A 19,380-nucleotide genomic window follows, 5' to 3' on the forward strand; every position below is an offset into this window, starting at 1 on the left:
GGAATTAAGAAAATATACATGTATCTACTACTTTGTGCCAAAGAAATAAAGGAAAGATAACCCAGAAAAACACATAGATAAATAGATAGATAATATATATGAAAATGTACAGAGAAAGGAATGCAGGCTATATGCCTGAGTATAACAATAATTATCTCTTATCATCTCACACCAGTCAGAATGGCCATCATCAAAAAATCTACAAACAATAAATGCTGGAGAGGGTGTGGAGAAAAGGGAACCCTCTTGCACTGCTAGTGGGAATGTAAATTGATACAGCCACTATGAAGAAGAGTATGGAGGTTCCTTAAAAAACTAAAAAATAGAACTACCATACGACCGAGCAATCCCACTACTGGGCATATACCCTGAGAAAACCATAATTCAAAGAGTCATGTACCAAAATGTTCACTGCAGCTCTATTTACAATAGCCAGGACATGGAAGCAACCTAAGTGTCCATCGACAGATGAATGGATAAAGAAGATGTGGCACATATATACAATGGAGTATTACTCAGCCATAAAAAGGAACGAAACTGAGTTATTTGTAGTGAGGTGGATGGACCTGGAGACTGTCATACAGTGAAGTAAGTCAGAAAGAGAAAAACAAATACCGTATGCTAACACATATATATAGAATCTAAAAAAAAAAAGAAAAAGAAAAAAAAATGGTCAGAAGAACCTAGGGGCAAGACGGGAATAAAGATGCAGACCTACTAGAGAATGGACTTGAGGATACGGGGAGGGGGAAGGGTAAGCTGGGACAAAGTGAGAGAGTGGCATGGACATATATACACTACCAAACGTAAAATAGATAGCTAGTGGGAAGCAGCCACATAGCACAGGGAGATCAGCTCGGTGCTTTGTGACCACCTAGAGGGGTGGGATAGGGAGGGTGGGAGGGAGGGAGATGCAAGAGGGAAGAGATATGGGGACATATATATATGTATAACTGATTCACTTTGTTATAAAGCAGAAAGTAACACACCATTGTAAAGCAATTATACTCCAATAAAGATGTTAAAAAAAACAACAATAATTATCTCTGAGGAGGGCAATGGGAATGGGGAGATCAGAGGAGGTTGGAATAGAAAGGTCTGAAAGGGGACTTTCACTTTCTCTTGTATTTTCCTTCTTTATTTGAATTTTTTACAACTAGCGTATGGTTACTGAATAACTAGGGACATCTCAGGAAAGGTGAAATGTACCTAAAAGCTAATTCCCATTAACTTTATTTTTTTAATAAAACCTGAAAGTAGCAGGAGTGTTATCTTTTTCTAAAAGCATTACTTTTCCTAACAGAAGAAATTACCCAAAACGTGAATCTCTTACACACCACACACATATATGTACCTAAACACAGTCCTGTTAAACAAAATTAAGGAAACTTTCCTGTTCCTCCTGATGTTTCTATTCCTTCTAGAAACCCAGTAACTTGCAAAATGTTCAATATTGGGACTTCCCTGGTGGTCCAGTGGTGGAGAATCTGCCTTACAATGAATGCAGAGGATGCGGGTTCAATCCCTAGTCAGGGAACTAAGATCCCACGTGTCGCCGAGCAACTAATCCCGCATGCCACAACTACTGAGTTCACGCACCTCAACTAGAGCCCACGTGCTGCAAACTACAGAGCCCACGTGCTCTGGAACCCACACGCCACAACTACAGAGCCCGCGCCCTGGAGTCTGTGCGCTACAACTAGAGAAGTGAAAACCTGCATGCCACAACTAAAGAGAAGCCCACGCAACACAACGAAGATCCCTCATGCGGCGGCTAAGACCCGATGCAGCCAAAAATACATTAAATAAATATATAATAAATAAATAAATCTTTAAAAAAAAATGTTCAATATCTCTAATGCAAATTTCCCCTTCTCAAACCCACTGTCATAGTTAAGCATCCCTCACTGCTCTTCTGGACTGCATATTGTAATACCTCCCCTCCCTGTCTCCCTACCTCTGAAGGGAATCCTTCCAAGTCTGCCCTCAGATCACAGAAGTATATTTTATAATTCTACTCCAAGGATCTTGGGCTACTTGTACAAAGGCAATCAAGGGACAGTTGAGCAATTCTCCAAATAATATGATGATTAGAGGTAACCAAATTAATCTATTTTTTAAATTTCAGACAAATTTTAATAGCTGCTAAAGCAGTCTGATAAAAAGATTGAAGCGTTTGGAGTAGAAACTATTGACTAAAATAATTATCCTGCTCATCCTGGATCAATCTGATATCTCCTTCAAAGAGACAGTAATAGCTTTGGATCCTGGTGTGTAGAAAAATGTGAATACATCTGAGAACTGCCACCAGTGAGGATTTGATATTAAAACTACTTTTTTTAAAACTAATTAATTAATTTATTTCTGGCTGCGTTGGGTCTTCGTTGCTGCATGCGGGCTTTCTCTAGTTGTGGCGAGCGGGGGCTACTCTTCGTTGCGGTGTGCAGGCTTCTCATTGTGGTAGCTTCTCTTGGTGCGGAGCACAGGCTCTAGGTGCGTGGGCTTCAGTAGTTGTGGGACGTGGGCTCAGCAGTTGTGGCTCGCAAGCTCTAGAGTGCAGGCTCAGTAGTGTGGCACACAGGCTTAGTTGCTCCATGGCATGTGGGATCTTCCCGGAGGGCTCAAACCCATGTCCCCTGAATTGGCAGGCAGATTCTTAACTACTGCCCCACCAGGGAAGCCCTAAAATTGCTTTTTAAATTATTTATTTATTTATTTATTTTTGACTGTGTTGGGTCTTCGTTTCTGTGCGAGGGCTTTCTCTAGTTGCGGCAAGTGGGGGCCACTCTTCATCACGGTGCGCGGGCCTCTCACTATCGCGGCCTCTCTTGTTGCGGAGCACAGGCTCCAGACGCGCAGGCTCAGTAATTGTTGCTCACGGGCCTAGTTGCTCCGCGGCATGTGGGATCTTCCCAGACCAGGGCTCGAACCCGTGTCCCCTGCATCGGCAGGCAGATTCTCAACCACTGTGCCACCAGGGAAGCCCCTAAAATTGCTTTTGACAACTCAATATAGGAAAGAGGTAACAACTGAAATGAAAAATTAATATTCTTGATAATAGACTTTCCCTCAGAGGGAAAGCAGCAAACAAGCAATGCCACCATAAAGGATTTAGCAAAGTGCCTGCTATATTGTAAGCATTCCATAAACTTTGGCTATCATTATTAATATGCCTAACACAGGGTTAGACCTCCATCTTACCCACCTACGCATTAATTGTACAGGTATAATACAAGTCAATGTAGAAGACAGAATAAATACAATTTTCTTAAGCTTTAAGGATACTTAAACTAAACATTATAGTGTCCACTGTGTTTAATTTTGTAATACCTTACAAGATTACCTTTTTAATCATCAAAATAGCTGAATTTCTCTACTTTGTAGTTACATGCATTGATTACATAAATTCAAAATTCAAAATCACAAAAAGAAATTCAAAGGCACATAATTCAAACGCACAAAAGGATATACAAAATAAAGTCTCCCTACCACAAATGTCTCTCAGCATCCGAGGTTACACTCCCCAGAGGCAACCAACGTATAGCAGTTTTTCGGTATCCTTTCAGAAAGGCTGCATCTAGGGAGTTCCCTTGTGGTTTAGTAGTTAGGATTATGGGCTTTCACTACCGTGGCCTGGGTTCAATCCCTGGCTGGGGAATCGAGATCCTGCAAGCCACACGGCATAGCCAAAATATAAATAAATAAATAAATAAATAATAAAAAGGAAAAAATTATATGTTTATGTACCAATTATCTTCAGAAAAGTAAGCCAGAAAAAGTTGATGTTATTCATTAGGTTTTTGTTTTTGTTTTTTTTAATAAATTTATTTATTTTATTATTGGCTGTGTTGGATCTTCGTTGCTGTATGCGGGCTTTTCTCTAGTTGCGGTGCGTAGGCTTCTCATTGCGGTGGCCTCTCCCGTTGTAGAGCACGGGCTCTAGGTGCGAGGGCCTCAGCAGCTATGGCACGCGGGCTCAGCAGCTGTGGCTCGCGGGCCCCAGAGCGCAGGCTCAGCAGTTGTGGCGCCCGGGCCCAGCTGCTCCGCAGCATGTGGGATTCTCCCAGACCAGGGCTCGAACCTGTGTCCCCTGCATTGGCAGGCGGATTCTTAACCACTGCGCCACCAGGGAAGCCCTATTCATTAGTTTTTAACTGAATGGAGCAGCTCCTTATAATATCAACTGCATAATTAGGAAATAAAACACTAACTTAATGTGTATTCAGTTTAAATTGGTACGTATTTTTAAATTCCTGAAAAAAATAAACTTTGTACATTAAAAAATAAAGAATTTTTCCATTTTAAATAATAATGCAGGGAATTCCCTGGTGGTCCAGTTAGGACTCTACGTTTTTCACTGCCGAGGGCGCAGGTTTGATCCCTGGTCCTGAAACTAAGATCCCGCAACCTGTGTGGCACGGCCAAAAATAAAAAAAAATTTTTTTAGGGCTTCCCTGGTGGTGCAGTGTTTAAGAATCTGCCTGCCAATGCAGGGGACATGGGTTCAAGCCCTGGTCCTGGAAGATCCTACATGTCGTGGAGCAACTAAGCCCGTGTGCCACGACTACTGAGCCTGCACTCTAGAGCCCGTGGGCCACGACTACTGAGCCTGCACTCTAGAGCCCGTGGGCCACAACTACTGAGCCCACGTGCCACAACTATTGAAGCCCACGTGCCTAGAGCCCGTGCTCCACAACAAGAGAAGCCACCACAATGAGAAGCCTGCGCACCACAACAAAGAGTAGCCCCCGCTTGCCACAACTAGAGAAAGCCCGCGTGCAGCAACAAAGACCCAATGCAGCCAAAAATAAAATTAATTAATTTAAAAAATAAAATAAAATGACCTCAGCAATTTCTAAAAAAAGAAATTGCTACCTTTTAAGATTACATTTTAAGGCAAACATTATTGACACTGTCAATAATATATGAAGACTTCAAAAAGGATTGTATTCCTTAAAAATATTTTCCTTTACTAAAATTAGATCCCAACCTTAGCATCCAACTAACTAGATGTAGTCAGTCCAAAACTTCTCTTAAGTTATTAAATAGTTCATTTTCAAAATGGATAATACATCGGTGGCTTTAGGTCTCCACACCCACTCAGGAATGACGAAAGAATACCTGTAATTTGTAACTACACAGTTCTCATCTATAGAAACCATTGCTTATAAATGAATTCAAAATAGTGATTAGCTCAAAATAATTATTATGGAATTTATAAGATAGGATTTTCCTGTTCTAAGTGCTTGCTTTTTATTTTGTAAAATAATACACAGTTTGGGAAATAATGTTAAAGGCGAACTAGGTAACTAAAATAACATTTGTGAGTCACTGAGATTACTGTCAACAGAAAAAGGTTCAGACTTCTAAGAGGGAAAAGTGACCCACCTGCCCCAATTTGAGCCCACTCACGGCTTGTCTATGGCAAGAGGCATACTCAGTAAGAGCTCAACTCTTCAGCAGTAAAGAAAATAATCACAAATCCCCCATTTGCAGATTGGACGTGCTGTCATAATGGCTTATAATGGCATCACAACCAGAAACTTGCCTGAAACAAGTTAACTGGGCTCCAGAGCTAGAAAGAAAACCTCCATTGTGTCCTATGCATCTCCTTCTATGTGTCTGAGTACTACTAATGGTAGATGTAATGTTAATGCTCACATTCCTTTCTCATGTGAATATGAAAAAAAAGGCCAAATAGTATTAATGCTTCTCAATTCACTATTTTTTTAAGTTAAGGTATTAACAATTGTAGTCTATTGGTTCATTTATTCAAAAGTAAATTTATGAAAAAAAAAAAAGTAAATTTATGTCTAACTTCTTCTATTCCCAATAATTTAGGATCAAGCTTAGCAACATGTTTTAATATACCACCCAAACAAATTACCTAAGCAGAAGAGAAAAAAAAAACTTGGTGTTTTCTTATTTAAAAACTCTGTAAAGATGATCTACACAAGCAGACTAGGACCTCTAACTATACGAAGTCATACATTAAGTATTTTTGTTACTTACACATATATGACAAACCACAAAACCACAGTCCAATTGTAAAGCCAAGGGAAAAGGAAAAGCTCATCTTACATTCAAAACAAAGGTATGGGACTTCCCTGGTGGTCCAGTGGGTAAGACTCCGCCATCCCAATGCAGCGGGCCGGGGTTTGATCCCTGGTCGGGGAACTAGATCCCGCATGCCTGCCACAACTAAGAGTTCACATGACACAACTAAGAAGCCCACGTGCCCCAACTAAAGATCCCGCATGCCGCAACTAAGATCCGGTGCAACCAAAATAAATAAATAAATATTTTTTAAAAAATAAAAAAGGTACACTATATCACATAACTAATTCATTGTTTAACTCTTAACTCTAATCCATAAAACAGGACTATACACATAAAAACTTGTTTAAGAGTAGTGAATGAAAGTTAATGGTTAAATGATTAGAAAATTGCTTCCTGATTTCAAATACCCAGGTACTGTAAAATGAAGCTGGTGATTATTACACTAAAAAACAACACTTTAAACTTATATAGTCTTGGGCTTCCCTGGTGGCACAGTGGTTAAGAATCTGCCTGCCAATGCAGGGGACACAGGTTTGAGCCCTGGTCTGGGAAGATCTCACATGCCGTGGAGCAACTAAGCCCATGCGCCACAACTATTGAGCCTGCGCTCTAGAGCCCGCGAGCCACAACTACTGAAGCCCACACGCCTAGAGCCCATGCTCCGCAACAAGAGAAGCCACCACAATGAGAAGCCCACTCACTGCAATGAAGAGTAGCCCCTGCTCGCCACAACTAGAGAAAGCCCGCGCGCAGCAACGAACACCCAACACAGCCAAAAATAAATAAATAAAATAAATTTAAAAAATAAAAAAGGAAAGAGCCCTCTTAAAAAAAGAAAAAGAAAAAAATATATATATATAGTCTCTTTCAACCTTCCTCCGAAGGACCTAACAAATAAAAAAACTACTGAGGCAATCAGTTATAAGCATAAATTCTAACCCAGTGTTCACAGCAACATTATTTACAATAGCCAAGATATGGAAGCAACCTAAGTGTCCATCAACAGATGAATGGATACAGAAGAGTGGTGTATATATATATACAATGGATTACTACTCTGCCATAAATAAAAAGAAAATTTTGCCATTTGTAACAACATGGATGGATATGGAGGATATTACGCAAAGTGAAATAAGTCAGAAAGAGAAAGACAAATACTGTATGATAACACTTATATGTGGAATATAAAAATTAAAACAAACTAGTGCATATAAGAAAAAAGACTTACAGATATAGAGAACAAACTAGTGGTTACCAGTAGGGAGAAGGAAGGGGGGAGGAGCAAGATGGGGTAGGGCAGCGGTCCCCAACCTTTTTGGCACCAGGGACCAGTTTCGTGGAAGACAATTTTTCCACGGCCAGGGGAGGGACGGGGCGGGGTGGGGGGGGGGCAGGGGGCGGTTCAGATCATAATGCAAAAGATGGTTCAGGCAGTAATGCAAGCCATGGGGAGCAGCAGATGAAGCTTCGCTCGCTCACCTGCCACTCATCTCCTGCGGTGCGGCCCAGTTCCTAACAGGCCTTGGACCACTACCGGTCTGTGGCCTCGGGGTTGGGGACTCCTGGGGTAGGGTATTAAGAGGTACAAACTACTATGTATAAAATAAATAAGCTACAAGAGTATATTGTACAAGACAGGGAATATTTTATAATAACTATAAATGGAGTATAACCTTTAAAAATTGTGAATCACTATGTTGTACACCTGAAACTTATATAATATTGTAAATCAACTATTCCTCAATAAAAAATAAATTTAAAAATAAATAAATAAGCAAAAGCATAAATTCTAGAGTCATACAGACCTGAGTTTGAAACCTGACTCTCCCACTTAAAAGCTGTGTGCCACCTGGCATGTTAACTTCCCAAAGCTTCAGTTTCTTCATTTCTTAAATGAGAATATCATTAGTACCTTCATTACAAGTTTCTTATGAAGATAAAATGAATAATGCACAAAGAGGAGTTAGCATAACCTGACACATAGGTGAGCATTCAATAATGTTAACTTTGGTTATAGTTTAATCCTATACAGTAAATCACACAGAGGAGTTTTTCTAATAGGCTATATTGACAGTCACAGCTTTAAATGACAAAAGAACATATTGATAAAAGGAAGCAGGTAACAACAGAATGCATAGAATTAAAGAAGTCACTGATTAAAAAATAATTGCCTGGCTCTCAAGGAGAAGATAGTACATTCTTCATAAGTTAAAGGTAAAACAATTGTTACTCGTTGGTACAGCATATATAGTTCTCTATAACACACACACACACACACACACACACACACACACACACAGAGTAGACATTCCTTGTAGGTAGAATGAGAATCTAAAACCCAGAAGCCTCTCAGTTAGGGAAAATTTTAATAATCTAATAATGGAATGGTGGGTGAAGTACATCAAGAGTTAAGACAACTAATGATTTCCAATGAAAATGTGAAATTTCCACAGCCATCAAAAGAACAAAAATAAAATAATTATAATTGATCATAACATTGTCCAAAATCAACAACCATCTTCTATGGATGTTTCCTTAGGCTCACAGTGCAAAAAACAAGCGTGTTAAGAGAACTCCAGTTGGTTTTCCCCAGGACATGCCTCTAATAATTAACAACAATGAATCTCATTGGAGGAATGATGTCCATGTAGCTGATAAACATGGAACCTAACTTTTGAAAATATACAACTGCAGAAATAAGTTTTAAATAAATTTGTGTCCAGATAACATAAGGGCAGCAATTTGTAATGATTTATAAAGTCAGAGGAAAACACTGATTTTAATAGTATGATATCTGAATACAAGATCTACACTAAATCAGTAGTTCAAGAATAAGCAATTTTAAATGACCATATTTCAACTATTTAATAGAAATTAGTCACTGTGTAACTACATGTAAGTAACATGTCAGAGGTAGTAAATAGTGGCCTGGCTACAAGAAATGAGCACCTCTATTTCAAACAGCAGGTCTTCATTTTAATTCCTATGAAAATGTTTAACAGGTTAAGTGATTAAATAAACATTAAAGAGAACTTCAAATTGCAGTAGATTTATAATTCTGACAATCTGCAATACTCATGTAAATCACAAAAGCTCAATCATTTAAGCTAGTAAAGTACAAATGTCTCAAAACGGAGTTTGGCCTCTTGTTGACAGTCACCTCAAATTTCTTCCAGTGGCTCAGCAGGTAAGGAATTCATGGAATTCAGGGCTTCAAGGTCTAGTAAGCGTTACTAAACCTTACTGGTTAAACCATCCAGTCAACACCAAGTTATGTGGGGCAATGCCTGTAGATTATCTAACTCCTTTGTCCCTTCCCACATCTTCTCTACTTCATAACTACCATTACTTCTAAATGGTACAAAGAGGTAAACATGAAATTGGTAAATATTATAAATTAGTTATTAGAAATGCAAAGAAAAACTATGGTCAGGAATGTGGTTAAACTGCAGTTTAAATAAAGCTTCTGGATTACCCATGGATTTCTTTTAATCCACATAATCCTCCTCCTGAAGGCATGGATAATCAGGTTCGCATTTCCATTGAAGGCAAATGAGCATTTGCCTGGTGGTCTCCCAAGTAGCCAGAGCAGCAGGAGACAAGCTACAGGGTCAGGGATGCAGCAGTCCCTCCGGGGTTTGCAGTAGGGGATTGTGAGCTGCTGACCTGTGCTCTAACAATACCACAACACAGGGAACTGCCAGATTAACTTTCTTTATTTTGGCAGTAAATTTCCCCTATTAAAGGCTCAACAGATAATAATAACCTCAGGTGACCTACTTTAAATTAAATAATCAAGAAAATAAGAAAATATACATTCTTGGTGAAGAAGTGGGGGCAAGACAGATCATGGAGCCAGGACTCAGGGGAAGGATGTGTAAATTTTTTGAGGAAATGAGGGAATTTCTAAATTATTGACTGCTTTAGGCTGGAAACAAGTTAAACGAATAATGGAAAGCTACCTTTGCAATACACCATAGCTATAAAGATAGCACATCTTTCCCTCAAACCCTAGAAGAGTTGAATACCTGAAACAACTAAGTGCTGGAATAAAATGGATAGGCTAGCAGAGGTGACAATGCTAGAGAGAGAGAAGAGAGAAAAGCTGAGACTTCATAACATAATCCTTGGCAAAATTAATCTCCAGTTTACCCTAGCTTACCCTGCGATTGCAGTAAATGGGATTCTGGGTTTATCACACATGAGAAGATATGTTATGCCATCCTTTATGATTTTATCACAGACTTAGCCTCCAAATTTCTTTGTTAGATGCTCCCTATTGTAACTTGACATTATGGGATTTGCCTCACTTGACAGGTTCCAGAAGTTATACAATAATTTTTTTTTTAATTTAAAGCCTGTTAAACATTCCTCCATCTACAAAGTTTATTACTTTACTGCATGTAAACCCGTTATGTTGAAGACTGAAGTTCTTTTATTTATATTTCTAAAATAAAACCAACAATTAGGTTGATCAATTAACCACTTACTCCAAGTTCTAACATATTCTATGCATGAGAGACCTTCCCTTTAAAAAAACAAATAAATCCAGGGAATTTGCTGGCGGTCCAGTGGTTAGGACTCTGCGCTTTCACCGCCAAGGGCCTGGGTTCAACCCCTGGTCAGGGAACTAAGACCCTACAAGCCACGTGGTGGCCAAAAAAATAAAAAAATAATTCCAAGTGTTAAAAATGAAGGGGGGCTTCCCTGGTGGCGCAGTGGTTGGGAGTCTGCCTGCCGATGCGGGGGACGCAGGTTCGAGCCCTGGTCTGGGAGGATCCCACATGCCGCAGAGTGACTGGGCCCGCGAGCCACAACTGCTGAGCCTGCGCGTTTGGAGCCTGTGCTCTGCAACGAGAGGCCGCGACAGTGAGAGGCCCGCGCACCGCGATGAAGAGTGGCCCCCGCTCGCCGCAACTGGAGAAAGCCCTTGCGCGGAAACGAAGACCCAACACAGCCAAAAATAAATAAATAAATTAAAAAATAAAAAAAAATGAAGGGAGGCTGACCGTAAAAGGGGTAACATAAGGGAATTCTTTGGGGTGTTGGAATTATTCTGTACACTGTTAGCGGTGGTGCTAGTTACAAGACTCTAGGCATGTGTTAAAACTCATAGGACCGTACATGAAAAAGTTTTTGTAAAATTTTAAAATTCAATGTCACTCTTTTAGAAATGTCTTTTTTATTAAAAAAAAAAACAAAACTATCAACTCAGAAAAAGAAAGGTCTAAATTAGAGATACGCAACCTGCATTATCAGAGCAACTGGTAGGTAACACACTATACACACCCAACCATACATCTAATACCTTTCATTTTTCCTCTCAACTGGAAGCTTGTGACTCAGGATTATTTAACCTGGAGATGATAACATAAAGGTTACCATGGAATATATGAGAGAACAACTTAAAAAGGAAGTACACCAGTTTAGAGTCACTCCAAAGGGTAAAGCTGGACCGACCCAGTGGCTGGAAAATCCAGGAAGTCAGACTTTGATTATGAGAAAGCAGAAAGGCCTCTTCAAGAAAGGATAGTATCCTTTCACACAAGATGTCCCTGCAGACATCAGACTACCAAAGGCACATAGGCACTCCTTAGAAAAACAGCCCATACAAATCAGGGAGTGGAGAGAAGGCAGAGGGAAAAAAAAAAAAGTGTCAAAATTTGGAGAGGGAGATGAGGAGGTAAAAGGAGTGAGAAGCAAAGTTGCCCCACACAAGCCTGAAAATCTATAATATTGTCCTTTATCTTCCTTTTCTTCTTCTTTTCTACTAAATTTCCAGTATTATTCTTCTAGTCTAGGATTTCCTTCTCCAACGTATCTTTTCCCTATTATCTACTCTGACAATGGAATTCTACACCTTGATTTTTCCATACCCTTCTTTCTTCACAAACCTACTAGATAGTCTTTAGGGCTTCAGTCTGGGGGAAATCCTAAATTATTTGCCTCTTTCTACAACATGACAAAGCTTGCAAGTGAGCAGTTAACAGAAGCCAAATGACAGGGACTTATCTCTCCAAGATATGGTAAGATATGATAACTGAATCAAATGGTTCAGAGGATATTTACATAAATGCACACAAGCTGGGGGGGGGGCTCAGATTTTTTAAAAATAGTGTAATTGAAATAAATAAAAACACCTGGGGCTTCCCTGGTGGCGCAGTGGTTGAGAATCTGCCTGCCAATGCAGGGGACATGGGTTCGAGCCCTGGTCTGGGAAGATCCCACATGCCGCGGAGCACCTGAGCCCGTGAGCCACAACTACTGAGCCTGCGCGTCTGGAGCCTGTGCTCCGCAACAAGAGAGGCCGTGATAGTCAGAGGCCCGCACACCGCGATGAAGAGTGGCCCCCACTTGCCGCAACTAGAGAAAGCCCTAGCACAGAAATGAAGACCCAGCACAGCCAAAAATTAAAAAATAAATTAATTAATTTAAAAAAGAATTTATAAAAAAAAAAAAAAAAAAACACCTGTTCTCTGTAAAAATTGCAACTGCTACCCTATAGGATTTGGTATGCAATACTGGATTAAACTACCACATTCTATAGAACCAGTCCCCTCCAGTCAAGACCAAAATTCAACGCTTCTAAAGAACAAAACAAGGCTGGAAAACTTGTATGGTTTCTTATTCGCAAAAATACTAATGATCCAGTATACAATGAACGAAATCCGCATTTGTTTTTGTTATTAACGGCTTGACGTCTAAATGCTTAGCCTTTTCAGGAGGTACAGTACCTTAATGAAGACTGAGAAAGTAAGGATACCTAATAGAATAACTCTAGGCCCTGTGATCACTTCCTCATTTGCACAAATCTGGGACCAAAAAAGGGTCAAGTGTGTTCAGTACATGTTATACTTGGAATCGGAAGATTTTATAATGTATTTCATTCACACATTCATTCATTCAACATTAGTTAAATTTTCCAGACACTGTTCTGGTTACTGAGAATACCCCAGGGAAGACCAAGTCCCTTCCATCAGAGAGATTATAATATGCTGGAGGGAAAAGACCATAAACAAATAAACAAGAAAATAAGCAAGATAATTAGCTGATAATGCAGGTAGAGTTTGGACTTACTTTTTAGTGCAATAAGAAGCCCCTGGAGCAGGAGAGTAAGTAAAGATCACTCTGACTGCTGTCTGAAAATGGACTGTAGGAGAGCAAGGCCAGAGGCAAGGAGACTAGTTAGGAAGCTACTACCTAGGAACAACTGGGGTGGTGACAATAAAAATAAAGTGAAGTAGGGACTTCCCTGGTGGTCCAGTGGTTAAGAATCCATCTTGCAATGCAGGGGACGCCGGTTCAATCCGTGGTCAGGGGAACTAAGATCCCACATGCCACGGGGCCGCTAAGCCCACGCTCTGCAGCTATTGAGCCCCTGTGCCGCAACTAAGACCCGATACAGCCAAAAAATAAATAAATATTTTTAAAAAATAAAAAATAAAGTGAAGTAAATATATTCGGGATACATTTTGGAGGCAAAATCAACAGGGTTTGCTGAAGGACTGGTTGTGTGAGGCAGTGGGGGAGCAGTGAGGCAAAGTGATGAATTAAGGATGACCACCAGATTTTTCACTTAAGTAGGTGGAAGAGGTGGGTAGAGGGGTGCTCTTATGAAATGCAGACTGCTGGGGAAGGAACAGGTTGAAGAATGGAAATCAAGAGCTCCACTTTGAACATGTCAAGTTTAAGATAGACAAATGAAGTGAAGATATGTAGGCAGATAGAAGAAATGTGAAGTTCAGAACTGGAGATAAAAATCTGAGAGTCAACAGCACGGTGATAGTATTTAAACCACAGGACTTGATGAGATCACTAAGAGAGAATACAGGTAGAAAAAAGTAGAGGGACGGGCTTGGACACCCTGAGGCATTAGGATGTTTTGAATTCATGAAGAGAAGGAAAAGTCAACAAAAGAGATAGAGAAACAGAGTGAAGAGAAGAAAAACCATAAAAGTGGAGTATCCTGGAAGGTTCCTTTATATAATATGATACTCTAATCCACCACCACCCTCCCATCCTGCTGGCCACATACTCTCAAATTCTGTAAACAAACAAACAAAAAAACTGAGGCCCAGGAAGACTGGGTGACATCCCCAAAGACCCACTATCTGGGACCCAGGACCAGGCCTAAGAGCCAAGATGTGACTTCTGACCCCTAGCCTTTTCACAGTGGATAGCAGTGCTTCTACCATTGGGTTCACCAGTGAGACAACAGGGAAGGTTATAATTTAGGAAGAACACAATTAGACTACAAGGAAGAAGATAATTTAGATTACAAGGTTAATTTTTAACTTTTTTCGGGCTTCCCTGGTGGCGCAGTGGTTGAGAATCTGCCTGCTAATGCAGGGGACACGGGTTCGAGCCCTGGTCTGGGAAGATCCCACATGCCACGGAGCAGCTGGGCCCGTGAGCCACAATTGCTGAGCCTGCGCGTCTGGAGCCTGTGCCCCGCGACGGGAGGGGCCGCGATAGAGAAAGGCCCGCGCACCGCGATGAAGGGCGGTCCCCGCACCGCGATGAAGAGTGGCCCCCGCTTGCCGCAACTGGAGAAAGCCCTCGCACGAACCGAAGACCCAACACAGCCAAAAATAAATAAATAAATAAATAAATAAATAAGAAAATCCTTTAAAAAAAAAAAAAAATTTTTTTTAACTTTTTTCTATGTATTTTGTTTACATTCACAAAGCAAGTTGGATCAAAAGCCTTTATGGATGAGTCCCTAAGAAAAGCAAGAAATACAGACAAGAGGTGAAAAAAGGCAATAAATCAAAACCCAACTCGATATTCTCCACTTCTAAAAAACACTCTTTCGTATTCCCCGGTGGCGCAGTGGTTAAGAATCCACCTGCCAATGCAGGCGACATGGGTTCAAGCCCTGGTCCGGGAAGATCCCACATGCCGCGGAGCAACTAAGCCCGTGGGCCACAACCACTGAGCCTCCGCTCTAGAGCCCGCGAGCCACAACTACTGAGCCCGCCCGCCACAACTGCTGAAGCCCATGCGCCTAGAGCCTGAGCTTCGCAACAAGAGAAGCCACCACAACAATGAGAAGGCCGCGCACCGCAAAGAAGAGTAACCCCCGCTCGCGGCAACTAGAGAAAGCCCGCACACAGCAACGAAGACCCAACGCAGCCAAAAATAAATAAATTAAAAAAAAAAAAAAAAAACCCACTCTGAAGGTAAAAGACCCTCATTAGGATGTGAATCAGGGGTTGTACAAAAAAGTTTTTTGATTTCAGTCATTTCTGCTTTAGTGAATACAATCCCAGTTTTAAAGCTTAAGATTTTTACTTTGTTCCACACTTGCCTTCTGGAACTAGGTTAAGATCTTTATCCTGACCACCCTTTCCTATGCTACTTTATCATGACTTAAGCAGTTCTGCTTTTACCATAAAAATCTTACAATGTAACCTAAAAATCCCCAAATGATTAATGAACTGCTGAGAATTCTGACTCGTTGGAGATGATTTTATTAGGAATCATATTTCCAAACACCCATTCAGTGCTTCAAAATAAGTACTCATCTAATGTAACTATGATGACTTCACCAGACAGTAACACTGCCCACGATGATGTTTTCAAAAGCACTTGTCACTCCCTTCGTATGTAGCAATGCAAAAAAAGAAGTCTGTTTTCATATTTTTCTCTGTTTATACTCTGTAACAAGTGACAGTTTAAGTGTCACTTAAGATTATTTAAACAGCAAAGCACTTCAAGTTTACTGTATCCCACCACCTTGCATCTGAAGCGAATCCTAAACTCGCTGTTTTATTTAAACAGCAATTCCCACTCGGTACCTGAGACAGGTATTCCAAGGCAGCCTTAGCAAAAAAAAAGAGACTCCAGCATTCTAGGATGAGGCTATAGGATTCGTATTTTGGCCACTGTTAAGATAACAGGCTCCTGTATTAAGCAACTCCAGTGGAGGTTACTGCAACATCAAAGCGCTTCGGAAATAAATGTGCCCCCCAAAAGTACACCCGCAGCCAGGAATCAGCAATAGCTAACAAGGGAAGATGCTGCAACAGTTACTCCTAACAGCCTACCACTGACCGAGCAGTCGCTCTTCGGTCATGTACATCATCCTGTCCTAGCTTCACAACAACCCTGTTAAGTACGTATAATTATTCCCACTAACAAATCCGGATACTCTGGCCCAAGGCCCCAGGGCTGCTCAGTGGCGGCGCCGGGATTTGAAAACACGACCCTATCCCAACAGTCCAGGATCCCCGCCCCTAAAATACACCCTGCGCAAAAAGGCATCTGAGGATCAGGAGCTCGCGGGTGTCCGCACAGACACAGGGGGCGAGGACGCCGCCTCTCCCCAGACGCCCCTCAGGAACGCGACCCAAAGGGCCGCGTCCCTGCCGCCCGGAGGCCGGGGAGAGCCGCTCACCTTGCAGAGCCCCGGGAGGGCCTCAAGCGAGCGAGGCACCCCCGCGGGCCGGCGTCCTCGGCGCCGGCAGGAAGCGCAGAGCGGCCACTCAGTCGCCGGCGCCGCAGGCTGTGGCGGGCAAGAGCGCGCCGCCGGCCCGCGCGGGGGCACCTCAGAGGCCCGCCGCGACCGCGCCGCCCCTCAGCCGCGCCGCATCCGGGTCCCGCTCCACTGCACTCACCTGCCCGGCGCTCCGCCGCCGCCGCCGCTGCCGCCGGCTCTAGGCTCCAGGTGCGCGGTTAGCAGCTCAGGCCACCGCGACCGTCCAGCTGCGGCGCTCCCATGCCCGTCTCTCTCAGTCGCCACCCGCCTGCCCCGCGCGGCGTTACACCAGCCCGTCGCCCACGGCCATGGCCAGCTCCGCCGCCGCCGCACCGACCGACGGAGCACGCGCGCGCCGCCGCCGTGCCCGCGCGCGCGCGCGCGCGCGCCCGCCTCACGGGCCCACCTCCCAGCAGCCCTCGCCCCGCCCCGTGAGCCGCTCCGGCCAATCCCAGGTCTGCGGGCTGGGCGGGGCAGAGCTGGTCCCCGCTGGGAGGGAAACCGCCGCCTAGTCCTTTCCGTTGGTGCCTGCTGGGAGGCTGAACCGCTGTCTAGTTTTCTCCGGCTGCCCGCCCAGCAGCGGCGCTGCTGTGCGGCAGTTCTGCTCCTCTTTGAGACTCCCGGAGGACTCGGAATCGGGAATCCCCGGCAAGCCGCTTTCAGGAGAGACACACCACCTGCCCCGGCCTTCGTAGCCGCCTCCGAGAGATTTCTCTGTTCCTAGTTTCCTTGCTGGCCTTCTCTTCCCAGTCACTCTCCCCAGTTCTGCGACTCTGAACTGATATCTCGGTTCCTGGGCCCTACACTTTGCTTTTCCCTCTCCCCCTGTGTCACTCCTCTTCTGGGGGTGAGGCCGCTAGGTCGGCTGCCCCACAGCTGGCCCTTCAATCCCTGCACTGGTCATAAAGCAAAAGTCCAGCATTCCAAGCCCAAGATTCTTTTTCTGTGTGTTCATTTTTGCGATAACTAACATTTATCTGCAGAGGCTTACAGTTTACCCAGCCCTGTTCGCATACCTTATCTCCTGTTATCTTTTGACCTCAACCGGGAAATCTCATGGTCCTCTTTCTTAATGGCACACTTCAATTTCACTTACTGAAAACCAAAAATTTAACTTATTGTAAAGCTACTATATTGTACGGTTATTGTAACTTATTGCTACTGTAATAGCTCAGGCAAATAGTTTAGTCTGGGATGGAATCTCAAGTAAACCTAATATAAAGCAAAGGTGGCAAACAAGCCTGTGATAAAAGAATAGTTTATTTGATCAATGATCCTGATTTAATTGACTTCATAATAAATCTAGAGCCATACCATATTCAAAAATATGTTCCAGAAGAGTTAAAGACTTAAAAATATCCAAAACAAAGACTTAGAGGAAATTTTTTAAAGAGTAGTAATATAACTTTAAGCAAGACAGGAAGCTCAGAATCATCAAAGAAAAAAAATTTTCTACCTAAATATTTTGAAAGTTTTGCATAACATCACACTAAGACAAGTTAAAACAAAAAACAATAGACGGAATAGAACTGCACAAAACATATGGCAAACACATTATATCTCTAACGTAAAAGAGTCTCTATAAATGGATTTTTAAAAAGCCAAATAGTTCAATGTTTTTAAAATACAGGCAACGTCTACGAGCAGGCGATTAATGGAAGAGAAAATCCAAATGGTTCATTAAAAAGACGCTTATTTCACTAATAGTCATGGGAAAGCAAATTAAAACAGTAATCCATTTTTCACTCATTAGACTGGCAAACATTAGCAAGAGCAATCAATGATACATAGGAAACAAGCTCTGATGGGAGTGTAAATTGCCACAAACTTTCTAGGAGTAATCTGGAAATACCTATTTATATTTAAAATACATATACCTATCCATTGACCCAAAAATGCATTAACTCTGCCCTATAGAAAAACTAAAGAAAATACTAATTATAAGGATGGACCCAAGGATGCTGTGGTGGGTTGAATGTTGGCCCTCCAAAAGAAGTCCACCTGGAACCTGTGAGCACAGCCTTACTTGGGAAAAGGATATTTACAGATGTAATTAAGTTAAGGATCTTGAAATGAGATCATCCTAGATTTGGGGTGGGCCCTAAATCCAATGACAGGCATCCTTTCAAGAGAAAGGCAGAGAAAGATTTGAGATGGAGACACAGAGATAAAGGGGATGTGAAGAATGAGGCAGAGTTGGGAATGATGCATGTACAAGCTAAAGAATGCCGAGGATTGCTGGCAGCTACCAGAAGCTTCGAGGGGGCCACAGAACAGGTTTGCAGAGCCTGCTAACACATTGATTTCAGACTTGGAACTCCAAATCCGGGAAAGAATCAATTTCTGTTATTTTAAGCCACTCAGTTTGTGGTAATTGTTAAAGTTGCCACAGGAAACTAACACAGATGCTTATTGTGTTACATGAAGTGCAAAACAAACACAAACTAGGAACAATGTGATTGTCCATAGGTAATGGAATATATGAACCAATTGTACTCCCTCCATACTCTGCAGCATTATACACTGATCAATGATGAAAATTAGTTGGACCTATCTGTATTGACCCAGAGGGATGTCCTTGATATATTGCTAAAGTGGAAAAGCAAATTGAAGAGAGATAAAGAGTGGTATGATCCTGTTAGTATATTGCTGACCATTTATAGATATATCCATGGGGGCATAGAGAAAGGGATTGAAGAATTTACACTAGGCTGATCACATTGGATAGCTCAGAGGGCTGAAATGTCTTTATAGATATTTGATATCTTACTGTTAAAACCATTGTTTGGGGGATATCAGGATATATGTATACATATAGCTGATTCACTTTGTTGTACAGC

The 19,380-nt window shown here is 42.1% G+C and overlaps 1 protein-coding gene across 4 annotated transcripts in view; it reads right to left on the reverse strand.

Annotated features, from left to right (window-relative positions):
* PIK3CB (phosphatidylinositol-4,5-bisphosphate 3-kinase catalytic subunit beta) overlaps positions 1 to 16,897 on the reverse strand; it is a 197,825-nt gene extending 180,928 nt beyond the window's left edge. For 3 of the 4 annotated variants that reach the window (XM_057545916.1, XM_057545918.1, XM_057545915.1), the window contains exon 1: positions 16,680 to 16,897. The gene's annotated coding sequence lies outside the window, so the exon portion shown is untranslated. Of the gene's footprint in view, positions 1 to 16,459; positions 16,573 to 16,679 lie in introns of those variants that run through there. The other variant, XM_057545917.1, reaches the window with a different exon arrangement.
* Between the last annotated feature and the right edge of the window lie 2,483 nt (positions 16,898 to 19,380).

Source organism: Balaenoptera acutorostrata, chromosome 4 (genome assembly GCF_949987535.1).
Source record: "Balaenoptera acutorostrata chromosome 4, mBalAcu1.1, whole genome shotgun sequence".
Taxonomy (NCBI): Eukaryota; Metazoa; Chordata; class Mammalia; order Artiodactyla; family Balaenopteridae; genus Balaenoptera; species Balaenoptera acutorostrata.